The sequence below is a fragment of the Mesoplodon densirostris genome, chromosome 16 (genome assembly GCF_025265405.1).
Source record: "Mesoplodon densirostris isolate mMesDen1 chromosome 16, mMesDen1 primary haplotype, whole genome shotgun sequence".
Classification (NCBI taxonomy): domain Eukaryota; kingdom Metazoa; phylum Chordata; class Mammalia; order Artiodactyla; family Ziphiidae; genus Mesoplodon; species Mesoplodon densirostris.
The window spans coordinates 64,527,944-64,542,444 of record NC_082676.1 but is presented as its reverse complement, the minus strand read 5'-3'; positions in this window follow the sequence as shown (position 1 = coordinate 64,542,444).

Genomic DNA, 14,501 nt, shown 5'->3' with positions numbered 1-14,501 from the left:
CCCTCAATGTAGATTTTTGTGATTCTTTCCTCATTAGACTGAGGGTCCATCCACGCCTCCTTGAGATCTCTCCACTGTAAAAGGCCATTTTTTTCTTTGTAATTAATATGGAACCTCGGTGTGTGGAAAGGTCTCGCTCCCTCACAATCTTTCACCCCATGGTGTTAGCCTTCATTGATGATCCTTTCCTAAATCAGTTGCTAGAGTGGTGGTTGCAAAATGGTGGTATTTCTATCACTTAGTTGGCATCATTTGCATATCCTGGTTTAAACTTTGTGTCTTCCTCATGAAATGTTTGGCCTACAGATGTTTTGTTGGTAATACAATTACCCTTCAACGATGCTTACTCTGTGCTTTTTTTTAAAAAAACTCTGTGCTTTATATCCATTATTCCCTAAAATCTCTTCAGTATCCCTTCAGTGCAGGATTCATCATCTCCATTTACAGCCGGGATTAGTGGCTTAGAGACTTGCCCAGAGCCAGGGTTCAAACTCACTCTATTAACCACTTTGCAGTATTGTCTCCCTGCATGATGGTACTTTGTTATTTTACTATTTATCACTAACCGTAGATGTCACCTTTTCAGTGACCAATGAGGCTCAAAATGGGCCATGCTGACCATTCCCACAGGTCAGTGACAGCATTCTGATGACTGGCTGAACAAACAGCCCCTCTGTATGACCGACCTGGGATCAAGGCTTCCATGAGTTCTGGTTGGTTGAATTTATTTTATTGTCCGATTGGTCCATGGGCTTTATATCTTACAGAGTATTCAGCGTTTGGGGTTTAACAGCTGACAGCATCCAGTTTTCTGGATCCCGGTGAGAAAATAATACCCAAACCCAACAACTTCCCTAAAAAGTGAATGAACCCAAATGCACCTTTATGGTGCAAATGTCAGATGTGTGAAATTCTCAGGTTGGGCCAGAAGGGTTTTAACTGGGGTTTCTCTGGGACCAGGACCTGTACAAGATTCCGGAAGGCAATCTCCCACTGCTGAGACAGAAATGATGAAATTGTGCAATGCCACAAAGCATCCTTCGTGTTCCTGGGATCTCTGACGCCGTCTTGTCTGGCCAGGAAACTCCTCTAAGCTAAGACTAAGGCAGCTACGACAGAATCGGGCAGGAAGTGGGGCTTTCCAGTCTACAGCAGGATATTTTGCAATTTCAGTGACACTTTTTGCAACAGGGGTAATTCTGAAGCAGGGATTTCTTGTCTTTGTTTTTGTCTTTTTTTTTTTTTTTTTGCGGTACACGGGCCTCTCCCGTTGTGCAGCACAGGCTCCAGACGCGCAGGCTCAGCGGCCATGGCTCACAGGCCCAGCCGCTCCACGGCATGTGGGATCTTCCCGGACCGGGGCACGAACCCGTGTCCCCCTGCCTCGGCAGGCGGACTCTTAACCACTGTGCCACCAGGGAAGCCCAAGCAGGGTCTTCTTGAAAGGCAGTGTTTTGTTGCCACTGAGGCCGTTCTAGGTCAAGAGAGGTTCACAAAGCTTCCATTTTTTGAGTTTCCAGTGATTTAAAATGAAGAAATGTGAAAATAGGATTATAGTCCTTGGGATGCATTTTAAATGTTTGATTTAACAAGTAAAATGGATTGTTGATGAACTCTTCTTTCTTGTACCTCTGTGACTATACCTTTGTAACCGTCAAAGCAGATTTCAGCCCTGTACCTCTGTGCCTTTATTTGGGGACATAACAAATCTAAAACCAATGCAACTGCTGCAAAGGGTCCAACTTTTGCTCTCCTCCTAAGTGATGCACAGCTCAGACACCCGGATCTTTTCTCCATTCCTGGTCATCAGGGGTATCACTTTCTACCACATTCATTTTTGTATCATTTTGGGATTTTAAAATCAATATGTATTACTTTTATAATAAAATAGTTTTTTAAAAGTATTTTATAATTAGCTTAGCTTCAAAGCTGATTTCAGTCCTGTCCCTGCAACCATCATGATAAAGGAGGTTTACTGTATTTGAATATAATACATATCTCTTATTAAGAGAATGGAAAGACCTGTTGAGAAGATCGTGGAAGAGTTCCTGTGTTAACCTGGAACTGAAAATAATAGATCCCATTGTGACCCAAACTCTCCCTCACCCACCAGTATATTGAATTTTAAGGGAGAAATCTGAGACTTTGAGAGGCTAACCATTTAAGTTCAAAGTGAATTTCCAGGCAATGAACTTCCCTCTGAGAAACATACTGTAACTGTGGTGTCTGAGGGTGAACCAAATTCTGGGACAACCTCCGACCTCCTGAGCAGAATGGGAAATCAGGGAGAGGAAGCCAACTTCCCAAAGTAGGTTGCTGTGGGTGGTTTGACCTGTCCCAGGTGATGCAGTAGTGGTGTCAGAATAGGTCTCCAATCGGCTGACCAAATGAGAGCTTTGCTTGCACTATGGTAACCTTAAGCAAGAGTGTTTATAAGTTATAAAGTGCAGTACACATTATTCTGATTGTTAAATCTAGATGGAGAGTAAGTGGGTGTTCATTTTACTCTTTAAATTTTCCTATGTATTTGAACTTTTTTTTTTTTTTGTCCTGTCCGCATGGCATGCGGGATCTGGGATCTTAGTTTCCCCGGCCAGGGATGGAACCTGTACCCCCTGCAGTGGAAGCGGGGTCTTAACCATGGACCGCCAGGTAAGTCCCAACATTTTACAATTTAAAAAATTGAAGCAAAAATTTTTTTGTTCTACCAGTGTTTATATTGACCCTATTAGGAGGCTGGCCTTGAGCATACAGTCCCTGACAGCCAAAGGCAACTGCTTTCCCTTCCCCGCACCATTTGAGGTTCGGTTTACATAATCCTGCCCCCGCTCCCAACTCCCACCTCCCACCCCTGGCAGAGCTGACCCCTCTTGCCTCGTGCTCCGGTCATTCCTGTTCACCACCTTGCACTGAAACTGTTTATGAGTTTGGAAGCTGCCCGGAGTGGTGAGGAGATATGGGAATCCAAGATCTAGGACCAGTGTGACCTGGGCAAATTACTCGACCTCTCTGAACTTGTTTTCCTGTCTGTCAAACGGGTCGTTTCTGGAATTCAATGAGATGATTGCAAGCGCGCCTGGCACCGTGGGAGAAATGCCAGCTTCATTCTTTGTTGTCCAGCGCCTGGCACGTCGTGGGCGGTGTCTACGGAGGTGGGCAGGAGCGGATTGTCTGCGGGAAGAACGGCCCCAGGATAAAGGGGAAGTGTCTGCGCAGGGCAATGACAGGCGGGCAGGCGCTGGGGTGGAGACCCGCCCGGCACACCATCCCTGCCGGGACCCCGCGGGGCCTGCCGGAGGGAGGGAAAAGTCCGAGATGCGCGACTCACCCCGGGGTCTGTACCCGCGGCGTCGGCGTTTGTGCCATGACTCTCTGAACTGCATCTCCCAGGAGGCTCCGGGAGTATGAAGAGCCAATCGGAGGGCGGGTCGGCGGGCCCTCCGGCACCTACAGACAATGGCCTATAGCTGCTTCCCGCCCGAGCGGCAGCACTCCTGTCGCTGAGGAGGAGCGGCCGAAGCTGCTGGTGTCCCGGACACAGCGCTGGGAAGTGGAGTCAGCGCGGCACGTGAAGACCCCGGCTCGCGGGATCCGGCGCCACGGGGCTGCACTGGGGCCGTAGGTCTCCAGTCTTCCGCCCCTGACAAGCCTATAGATCATGTTTTACGGCGAGTATTTACCGAGTGCCTACTGTGGACCTCTTACTGTGTCAGCAGCGGCGAGGGTGGTCACGGCAGGTAGTATCCCTGCCACAAGGCGCTTATCTCCTGGGGAGGAGAGCGGTGGGTAAACGGTAATTTCCAGTCCCGGTAAGAGCTGTGAAATGGATCATTGAACCCCAACACCAGCACTGCCGTCTTCTCGGTTTTCAAACGCTGACCCTAGGAACCCTAGAGTGCAGGTTCTTAAACTACTCTGTATCATGATTCTTTTTGAAAAATCTAGTGATATGTTTATGGACCATAAGGGTAGTGTTTTTTGGGTTTTGGGGTTTTGTTTTTCGGCAGCGCCACGCGTCTTGCGGTATCTTAGTTCGCCTGCTGGGGACTGAGCCCAGCCCGGCAGTGAAAGCCCAGAGTCCCAACAACTGGACCGCCGGGGAATTCCCTTTTGTTTGTTTTTCTTGTGTGTGTGTGTGTGTGTGTGTGTGTGTCCAGAAAAAAGCACATGCATCTACAGTTCTACAGTTTCGTATATCATTTCAGGGGGTTCATGGACTTTCTGAAGTCCACCTGGAGAAATCTAGCAGGGGTCTTTCGACAGACATTCCTCCCCCCAACCCCCCGCCCACGTCAGCTAGAGCAGCTCCTGCTTTTTATTTCATTTTATTTTATTTATTTATTTATTTTTGCGGTACGCGGGCCTCTCACTGTTGTGGCCTCTCCCGTTGCGGAGCACAGGCTCCGAACGCTCAGGCTCAGCGGCCATGGCTCACGCGCCCAGCCGCTCCGTGGCATGTGGGATCTTCCCGGACCGGGGCACGAACCCGCGTCCCCTGCATCGGCAGGCGGACTCTCAACCACTGCGCCACCAGGGAAACCCTTTTCTTTTATTTTTAAATTTATGTATTTATTTATTTTTGACTGCCTTTGGTCTTCGTTGCTGCACACGGGCTTTCTCTAGTTGCATGGAGCGGGGTCTACTCTTCCTTGCGGTGCGTGCACTTCTCATTGCGGTGGCTTCTCTTCGTTGCGGAGCATGGGCTCTAGGCGCACGAGCTGCAGTAGTTGTGGCACGCAGGCTCAGTAGTTGTTGCACACGGGCTTAGTTGCTCTGTGGCATGTGGGATCTTCCCAGACCAGGGGTGGAACACGTGTGCCCTGGCATTGGCAGGCAGGTTCTTAACCACTGTGCCACCAGGGAAGTCCAGCCCTGCTTTTTAACTGTTTTACATATTTCACCTTCAAGAAAGATTTCCTTCAATCTAAATCTACTGCAGGAGAAAAAGAAAAAGAAGGAACACCCAAATAGATGGTCTAGCTGTAATTCTAGTTCCAACATTCTGTTTGTTTTAAGTCCTTCCCATCAAGACTACCTTCTAGTCTCAGGTAAACATAACCAGTCTGAATTCACCAGCATGGTGGTGTGAAGGGCACCTTCTCATTCAGATCCTTGTCATTCTTCTGGAACATTCCCCTGCCTACCACACTTGCCAATTAGTTTGAAACTGTAAACAATTTTTTTTCTGTTTTGGCTGCCTGGCTTGCGGGATCTTAGTTCCCCCACCAGGGACTGAACCTGGGCTGGGCAGTGAAAGCGATGAGCCCTAACCACTGGACTGACAGGGAATTACCAGAAACTGTAAATAATTTAAACGGCTATCACCTGGGGACCGGCTTAGTAAGTTTTGGTGAATCCATCCCATGTGCTGCGCTGCATCCCTTGAAAACAGTGTGGTGGATTTCCATGTGTTAATGTGCAAAGATGGTCAATATATATTATTAAATGAGAAGAGCACGTTTACCATACACTGTGATAGTATAATCCCATGTTTGTAAATAATGGGAAAAATATTTTTAAAATTTAAATATCTGAAGATAGACTCAAGGAATAATGTGGCAACCTCTAGAGAGTAGAATTGGAGGTGGGGGTTGTGCTTTTTACTCTATGTCCTCTATACTTTTGTGTGGTTTTCAATGAGTAAACATTTTATGACACATGAAACATAGTCTGTGAATTTATTTTCAGTGTAAAATAACAAGGCAAAACAGAAAGTATACCAAGCTCCGTCTTAGAGGAAGACTTTCATGCTTTGCTTATTATTTTTATAATAAAAACTTTCCAAAAATCTCGTTAACAGGAATATTTTTCACTGGAATGAAGAGGATTAGGAATGTTTTTTAAAAAGCAGTCTGTGTTGGGGCTTCCCTGGTGGCGCAGTGGTTGAGAGTCCGCCTGCCTATGCAGGGGACACGGGTTCGTGCCCCGGTCCGGGAAGATCCCACATGCCGTGGAGCGGCTGGGCCCGTGAGCCATGGCTGCTGAGCCTGCGCGTCCGGAGCCTGTGCTCCGCAACAGGAGAGACCACAACAGTGAGAGGACCGCGTACCGCAAAGAAACAAACAAACAAAAACAGCAGTCTGTGTCCATAGAGAAACAAATATGTGAAGTTTTCAAGTAATATGTGAGGTTTGCCAATACTGAAGGAAACACAGAACAGACCTAACTCTAAAGTAAACAGACACACATATAACACTGCAGGCATCAAATTAATGCAGACACAGAGTCTTTAACAAGAGCATAAGGGCTCATGCCTTAACTCCCCTGAAGATATAGAGCAGAAGCTTACATTTTAAAAATATGGTTGAAATAAGCTAAAATGACTGAAATGATATTTGCTCAGCAAAGCCTTAGTATCTGGACAAGTTCCTTCACGCACAGATTAGTATCAAAACTCAGGTGGCATTTCACCTGCTGTCCTATGGAGGGTGCCCTCACACGTGGTCTCTGGGGCTGCAGCTGGAAGCACAGTAGACACCACCCCGCTCCCATCCCCACTCACAGTACAAGCCTCCACCAAAGCCAGCAGCTGGAAACAATTCTTAATGCTGCAGGAAGTAGGAGAAAATGACTATGTGAGTCAAAGCTAAAATTGGACATCAAAGACCACAGAAAAATATTTTCCAAGGCTGATGTGATGGTGGACATGGGTGGGGGTATCAAAATTCCAAAAGTCATGGCTTTGGAACTGCAATGAATGATAACATATACTGAGCACTTTATATATACCAAGTATCATGTGAGTGCTTTATATGCCTTCATAGCGCAGGCTCTGGGGTCAGACTGCCTGAGTGAGAATAATGTCCCTACAGTTAAGCAGCTGTGTGACACTGGACGAGTGATGTATCTACTTGACAAAGAAGGAAATTGTGTTACATGCTACAGCATGGATAAATCTTGAAAACATTGTGCTAAATGAAATAAGCCAAAAACAAAGAGACAAATATTTCATGATTTCACCTATGTGAGGTACCTAGAATAGTCAAACTCATAGAGACAGAAAATAGAATAGTGATTACCAGGGGCTGGGAGCAGAGGGTAACGGGGGTTATTTAATAGGTAGAGTTTCAGTTTGGGATGATGAAAAAGTTCTGGAGATGGATGGTGGTTATGGTTATACAACAATGTGAATGCATGTAATGCCACTGAATTGTACCCTTAACAGTAGTTAAAATGGTAAAATTTATGTTATGTATATTTTACCACCTCCCCCCAAAAAAACTTGAAAAATGCACACACCCTTTGCTTCAGTTATTTCATTTCGAGGATTCTATTCTAAAGAAATTATTGAATGCACACAAAAGTTGCATTATAAGATGTTCATTACAAAATTGTTCATTAAAGCAAGAATTGGAAACAACCTGAATGTCCACCAACAGAAGAAATAGTAATTATGTTACACCCATACTGTGCCATACTGTGCAGCTGTTAAGAGTAAGAAAGGCCTATTCATCTAGATTCAGAGATTTCAGAGGCACACTGCAAAGTTAAAAAAGTCTGGGAAAATATTATATATGTAGCATGATAAATACATATAATGACTATATATACATATGTAAACACATCAGAAGGAGACTGGTAGGATGTACAACCGTTACCTATAAAAAAGGGAGCAGAAGTGAAGCGAGGGGGTGATGGAAAAGTTTCCTCGTTTTCTTTGTATCTATCTCTATTCTTTGATTCTTGTACCATGACCATTCGTGTATTACTGTTGTTCTGGTTATCTTTTGCTGCATAACACCAAAACTTAGTGTAAGAACAATCTTTTTATTATAATAGCTCATGATTTTGTGGTTGGGATTTTGATCAGAGCACAGCAGGGACAACTTATGTCTTCCGCATGACCGGAGCTTCATCTAGGGTGACTCAGATGTCTGGGGATCACTGGAATGGCTGTAATCGACTGGGGTTGTGTGTCTGAGGCATCAGTGCTGGCTGTCTGCAGGTGATTCTTGGGTTCTTCTCCCTTCTCCCTGTCTGCTGGGACTGGAATGTCGAAAATGGCTTCTTCACTCCTGTGTCTGGTGCCTGGGCTAGGATGGCTGGAACAGCTGGAGATGACTAGGCATCTCTCTCCATGTCTCCATAGCTTGGGCTTCCTTGAAGCATGACAGTCTTAAGGTAACCAGACTTTCTAGATGGAGGCTGGTGTTCCCAGAGCTAGCGTTCCAAGAGGCCCCAGATGGCAGCTTCAAGACTTCTTATGAAGTCCCAGAAAGTTACTTCCATTTCATTCTATTGCCTAAGCAAGTCACTACAGCCAGCCTAGATTCGGGGGAAGAGGATTTGACACCCCCTGTCAATAGGAGAAGTAATCATGAAGTTGCAGCCATTTTTAAACTTACTACACTTAGACTCTTAACAGGAAATTCAACCTGACACATGATTTATAGTAACCTTCATTGAAACAGAGCACACCTACCTCTCACATGTCTTTCATCAGTCATTACAAACGTACAGCCTCTTTGGAAATCTCCTGCCAGGCCTATTGCTTCCTTCCAAGTTTCCTATTAATTCTTCAAATTAATGTCGAGATCAGTGGTTCTCAATTTGGGCTGCACATTAAATCATCTGGGGAGCTGTAAAGAATCCTGATGTCCAGATGCCAAATACATCAGAATCTCTAGGGGGTGGTACCCAGGTGCTATAGTCTGAATGTTTATGTCTCTTCGAAATTCATATGCTGAAATCCTAATGCTTGATGTGATGGTATTAAGAGGTGGGGCCTTTGGGAGTTGCTGAGGTCATGGGGGTGGAGCCCTCATTAATGGGATTAATCCTCTTATAAAAGAGACCCCACAGAGCTCCCTACCCCTTTGACCATTTGAGGACACAGAGGTTGGCAGTCTGCAACGTGGAAGAGGACACTCCCTTGACCATACTGGCATCCTGATCTTGGACTGCCAGCTTCCAGAATGGTTGGAAATTTCTGTTGTTTCTAAGCTACCAAGGATGTGGAATTTTGTTTTGGAAGCTCTAATAAACTTAAGACACACCAGGCATCAGAGGGTTTTTTTAAAGCTCCTCAGGTGATTCCAGTGTGCACATGGCTGGGAAGCACTGGTCTAGATTATAACTATTCCAGTACCAGTAGTTTCCAGAAGCAGCGCCTTAGCACGTTAGCCAGTGATCATTGTTGGCAAAGCAGTGGATTGGCTGTGTGGACCTGGTCATGGAATTGCAGGAAGCCTTGAGAAGCCTTGACTGATGGTAAAAGGCTGGGTCCTCCCTTTCCAGGGATGACTCCTGTTCCCCATGGAACCCCGCTTTGACTTTACAATTAAGGAGGTGGCATCTTTCACCCCCTTGCTACAGCCAGCTGCAAGGATGAAACAACTTGTGAGCAGGTTCTGCCTGTGCTCGTCTGATTTTTAACCTGTAAGTCCTTTGCTCATGGGCCTTGTTAAACAAAATGGCTCAGGACAGAAAACAGCACTTTTGGGGAATAACATAAACCCTACAAGCTGCCTGTTTACTTCCCAGGGGAAGCTCTACCCCATTGGAGTTGCCTGATAGACCCCCAGGGATTTTGGCAAACCCTGAGTTTCTGGGAGAAGAACACAGAGTGGAGCCTTTGGGAGGAAGACTCAGGTTAGTGGCTCATTTTTCTGCCAGCAAGTTCTTGAAAAAAAAATGCAAAGGTTCAAAGCATACTCCCAGCATCTTAGAGCATACAGAACCGACAGGAAGACCTGTCAGGGCCAAGGCCCCAGGTCCCTCCCTGCCCCTTGTGTTCCCCTGTGCCTCCGCCTTAGCAGAACCTACAACTTTCTTCCTCTCCTTTCTGGAAGAGAGTTTTTCTTGAAGCTGGAGTGCAAGCCCTGCTTCAAAGCAACAGTGAGATTGCCTGGGATAACCTTGCTAATCATGCCATTATGCCTCTTTCCTTGGAGATGGATATATTTTTAATGAACTAGTTCAAATACACAGAACATAAATACCTATGTAACCACACTCATAATTAATGTTATGGTGTCTATTTGCTTGACTTTGTTATTTCTATTTTATAAGAAACATCTCTGGACCATCTACTTGTATTGCTGGCAGGGTAGTCAGATGTCTTTCATGGCCTTCTAGAGCTAGTTCTCCCAGCCAACAAGATGGAAGCTGCAAGGCCTTTTACCACCTTGCCTTGGTCATTGTTGGGGGCTCTCTAGCATTTGGAGGACCCTGAGAAGAACATCTTAGAGGAGGAGTGCCACCCTGTCCAGGGTGAATTGTATTTCTGGGGAGTTAGGGCAATGGAAGTATGCCCCACTCTAGACCAAGGTGAGGGCCGCTAGTTCTCTGCTGCTGCCCTTCACTCTCCCTCCCCCTTAGGAGGAGCCCCAGTTAATATAAAATGCAAAATAGGGATGGATAGGCCTCTCCTGGGGCCACTTGGTATGGTCTCACCTTTATGAAAGACCTCAAGTTTTAATTTATTTTTTCTTGGCCTCGCAGCATGTGGGATTTTAGTTCCCCTACCAGGGATCAAACCTCTGCCCTTTGCATTGGAAACGTGGAGTCTTAACCACTGGACCTTGGAAACGTGGAGTCTTAACCACTGGACCTCCAGGGAAGTCCCAGGGCCTCAAGTTTTAGATTTTTGAAGTTATCTCCAGTCGAACACCCGAGTCATATTCTTGTGTTCAGTGTTAAAGATGCTAAATGCAAATACGTAAAATATATCACAATTTTAATAATATTTTAATTTTTTAGGAGCCTTAAAAATGTGTGGATAGGCTTTGCTAGACCTCTGGGAGGTCTTGGCAACCGGAAAAGACAGGACGGAGGCTACCTATATCATTCTGGGGAGAATTTCCCTCATTCCAGTTGTTAAAATGCCCAGATTTAGGGGCTGAATAAACTGATTATAAGTGCTAAGGAGAGGCCAATAGCTGAGCTTCCCTTCCCACCCCATTCTACATCTTTACAGGAGACTTGAGAGGAAGCTGGGAGCCAAGCCTAGAGGCTTAAGTCTGAGCTTTGGGTGTTTCTGAGATTATTCTGCCCAGATCACTAGGCTAGAAATGTGAGAGGATTTCACAGTGGGTACTCATTTCAGAATTAAAGATCATGGGGGACTTCCCTGATGGTCCAGTGGCTAAGGCTCTGTGCTCCCAGTGCAGGGGGCCCGGGTTGGATCCCTGGTCAGGGAACTAGATCCTGCGTGCTGCAACTAAGACCCAGCACAGCCAAATAAGTAAATAAATATTAAAAAAAAAGAATTAAAGATCATGAAGTTTCCCGGAGGGCCCTTAGGATGGTTTTTGGGGAATGTGAAAATGACTAGGTAAGCAGGGCAAAGTGTCCTGTATCTCACTCCCTACCATACTGTGAGCCCCTTGGAGGTGGATTCACCAGTCTATTCCTTGACTTCCTTGATTTTAGCCTATACAACATCCTCAATACACTGAAAGAATTACTGCAGATTCTGGAAAGTCACAAGTGAAAAAAAATCTTAAAGTGGCCCCTGCAGGATTTCTCTGCTTTCAAGAGACAAAAAACATGGCATCTTAAGAAGAGGACTGTCTCAGCTAGAGAAAGGGATGAGCCTCTCCTAGGTCCTTTAGTATCCTATTTTTACTGCCAGCTTTAATAGTTAGGCAGTGATTAACAATTGCTATATAAAATCCATACAGGGGTTCCCTAGTGATCCAGTGGTTAGGACTCTGTGCTTTCACTGCTGAGGGCCTGGGTTTGATCCCAGGTCAGGGAACTAAGATCCCACAAGCCACATGGCCCATCCAAAAAAAAAAGATCCATACAGTAGTTTTTTTTTTTTTTTTTTTTAATGTTTGCCGCGCTACCTAGAGGCGGTACGCGGGCCTTTCACTGCTGCGGCCCCTCCCGTTGCGGACGCGCGCAGGCTCCGGACGTGCAGGCTCAGCGGCCATGGCTCACGGGCCGAGCCGCTCCGCGGCATGTGGGATCTTCCCGGACCAGGGCACGAACCCGTGTCCCCTGCATCGGCAGGCAGACTCCCAACCACTGCGCCACGAGGGAAGACCCTGTTGTTTGTTTTTAAAACCTCTTAGCAAGGGAAGAGGAAGCTAAAAAACAAAACAAAACAAAAAAACAGAAGGCAGAATTGGGAAGCAACTTAAACTCCTCCATCTCACTTCCCCTTCACACAGCACCAAAGATGCTTCCAAAGATATAAAAATACTTGAGAGGTCCAAGACTATTCTAGATTTTGTCCTATAGATAGAACCCTTGTTTTCTAGGGCTTTGGGGGATAATTAACACACTTTATTAAATATAAGTCCACAGGAAAACCGAAATGAACTTTTCAAAGAAGAAATAGAATGAATCTCATTTTCTAATCAATGCGGTAAAAAAAAATTTTTTTTCAGAGGAAAACTTTCTTGACCAGCTTGACCAGTTGACCAACTCTTGGCTTAAAGAGGAAATAATAAAAACTGCAATGATGGGAATTCCCTGGCAGTCCAGTGGTTGGGGAACTAAGATCCCACAAGCTGCATGGGGAAAGAAAGAAAGGAAGGAGGGAGGGAGGGAGGGAGAGAGGGAAGGAAGGAAGGAAATATGAAAACTATAATGACAAACTATTTTGAACTTATCAATAAGGAGAATATTTTATATAGAAATTATGGGATGTACCTAAAGCTGCACTTAGAGGAAAACTCATAACCTTAAACACTTTTACCATTAAATAAGAAAGACTAGAAGTAAAATACATTGATATTTATTGAAACTTTATTTTGTATAGAGCCTGCATTTAAATACATTTCATTAACCCTTATAGTACTTATGAGGTGGGCACTGTTTTTTCCCCTTATCTTTTCAAAATGCTCAAAAGTTATAAGGCATATCCATGCAATGTTCCATGTTCTTAGTTTCCAAGAGCTATTTTACATCTCTTAATTCAAAGCTACAAACATTTATTAATGTTTAGTATGTACAGGGTACTTTAAGGGATAGAGAAATGAATTACCGCTGTTCTCGATCTTGTAAAACTCTAGTCATGTGTGTGATGTTGATGTATGTATGTTGGAAGGGCCAGGAAGGACACAGGTCATAGTATGATTGCAGTTAATCCTCCCAGTTAAGAAGAACTGTGTTAAGGGCTAAAAATGATCTCTAAACAAGGCACTGAAGGAGCCCAAAAGAAATGTAATTCTGACTTGGGGAGGGGGCAGGAGTCAACTGCAGTACTTGTTGCCACAATTCAGGGCCTGCACCATGAAGGTTTTTGCAGCCTTGTTGAGGAATCTGTGCTTTATTATCAGGGCAGTGAGGCACCATTGGAGGTTCTGTCTCTGTCAGTGGATGTTTGTGTAAAGACTTTTATTTATTTATTTATTTTGGGGCTGCGTTGGGTCTTCGTTGGGTCTTCGTTGCTGCGCGTGAGCTTTCTCTAGTTGCGGTGAGTGGGGGCTACTCTTCGTTGCGGTGCACGGGCTTCTCATTGCAGTGGCTTCTCTTGTTGCGGAGCACAGGATCTAGGCTCTCGGGCTTCAGTAGTTGTGGCTCGCAGGCTCTAGAGCGCAGGCTTGGTAGTTGTGGCGCACGGGCTTAGTTGCTCCGTGGCATGTGGGATCTTCCCGGATCAGGGATCGAACCTGTGTCCCCTGCATTGGCAGGCAGATTCATATCCACTGTGCCATCAGGGAGGCCCATGGACTTTATTTTTATTGCTGCAATTCTGTTTTATTTTGTTTTTTCCCTTCAGAATTGTTTCTCAGATGTGGAACTGATTGATAAAAGAGGAGAAATATTTTAAGATTCTTAAAACACACTGTCAAATTGCTTTTCATAAAGTATAGTGCATTCATGGGGTCTCTCTCCTATGTGGAGATGTCGGTATCTATAAAGGTCTGAACGAAGAAAGCTTCTCTCACAGCCAGGGCATTTGTGAGGCTCGTCTCCTGAATGAGTCCTCTGGTGCTCAGTAGGTCTAATGTCGAGAGGTTCTTCCACGTTGGAGCTCTTAGGGATCTCTCTCTATAGAGCGGTTATGATGATCTATAAGCTTTGCTAAGTCTGAGGACTTAGCACTGACTTTCCTTTGGATTAATGTTAACCAAACTAACTTGCTAATATTTTTCGGTAATGTTAATATTTAAACATTTTCCTCTGACTTTCTAAATGTTTTTAGTCTTTTTTTTTTTTTTTTTTTTTGTAAAATAGAACCATGGGAAGCATCTCCCTCTAAAGTAACAATGAAGGGATGCAGAGTTCACAGGTTTTTTTTTCTGCTTTGGAGAAGGTTCTTCATTTTCTCTTCTGATCTCAGAATCTGAGAGAAGAAGCAGAAGTTGAACATTTCACACTATTCCACGGAGAAAGAGAGTGGGGGAAAGAGTTGTGCTAAACCAGTCATGGGATGATAGAAACTCTTTTTTTTTTTTTTTTTTTTTTTTGCGGTATGTGGGCCTCTCACTGTTGTGGCCTCTCCCGTTGTGGAGCACAGGCTCCGGACGCGCAGGCTCAACAGCCATGGCTCACGGGCCCAGCCGCTCCGCAGCATGTGGGGTCCTCCTGGACCGGGGCACGAA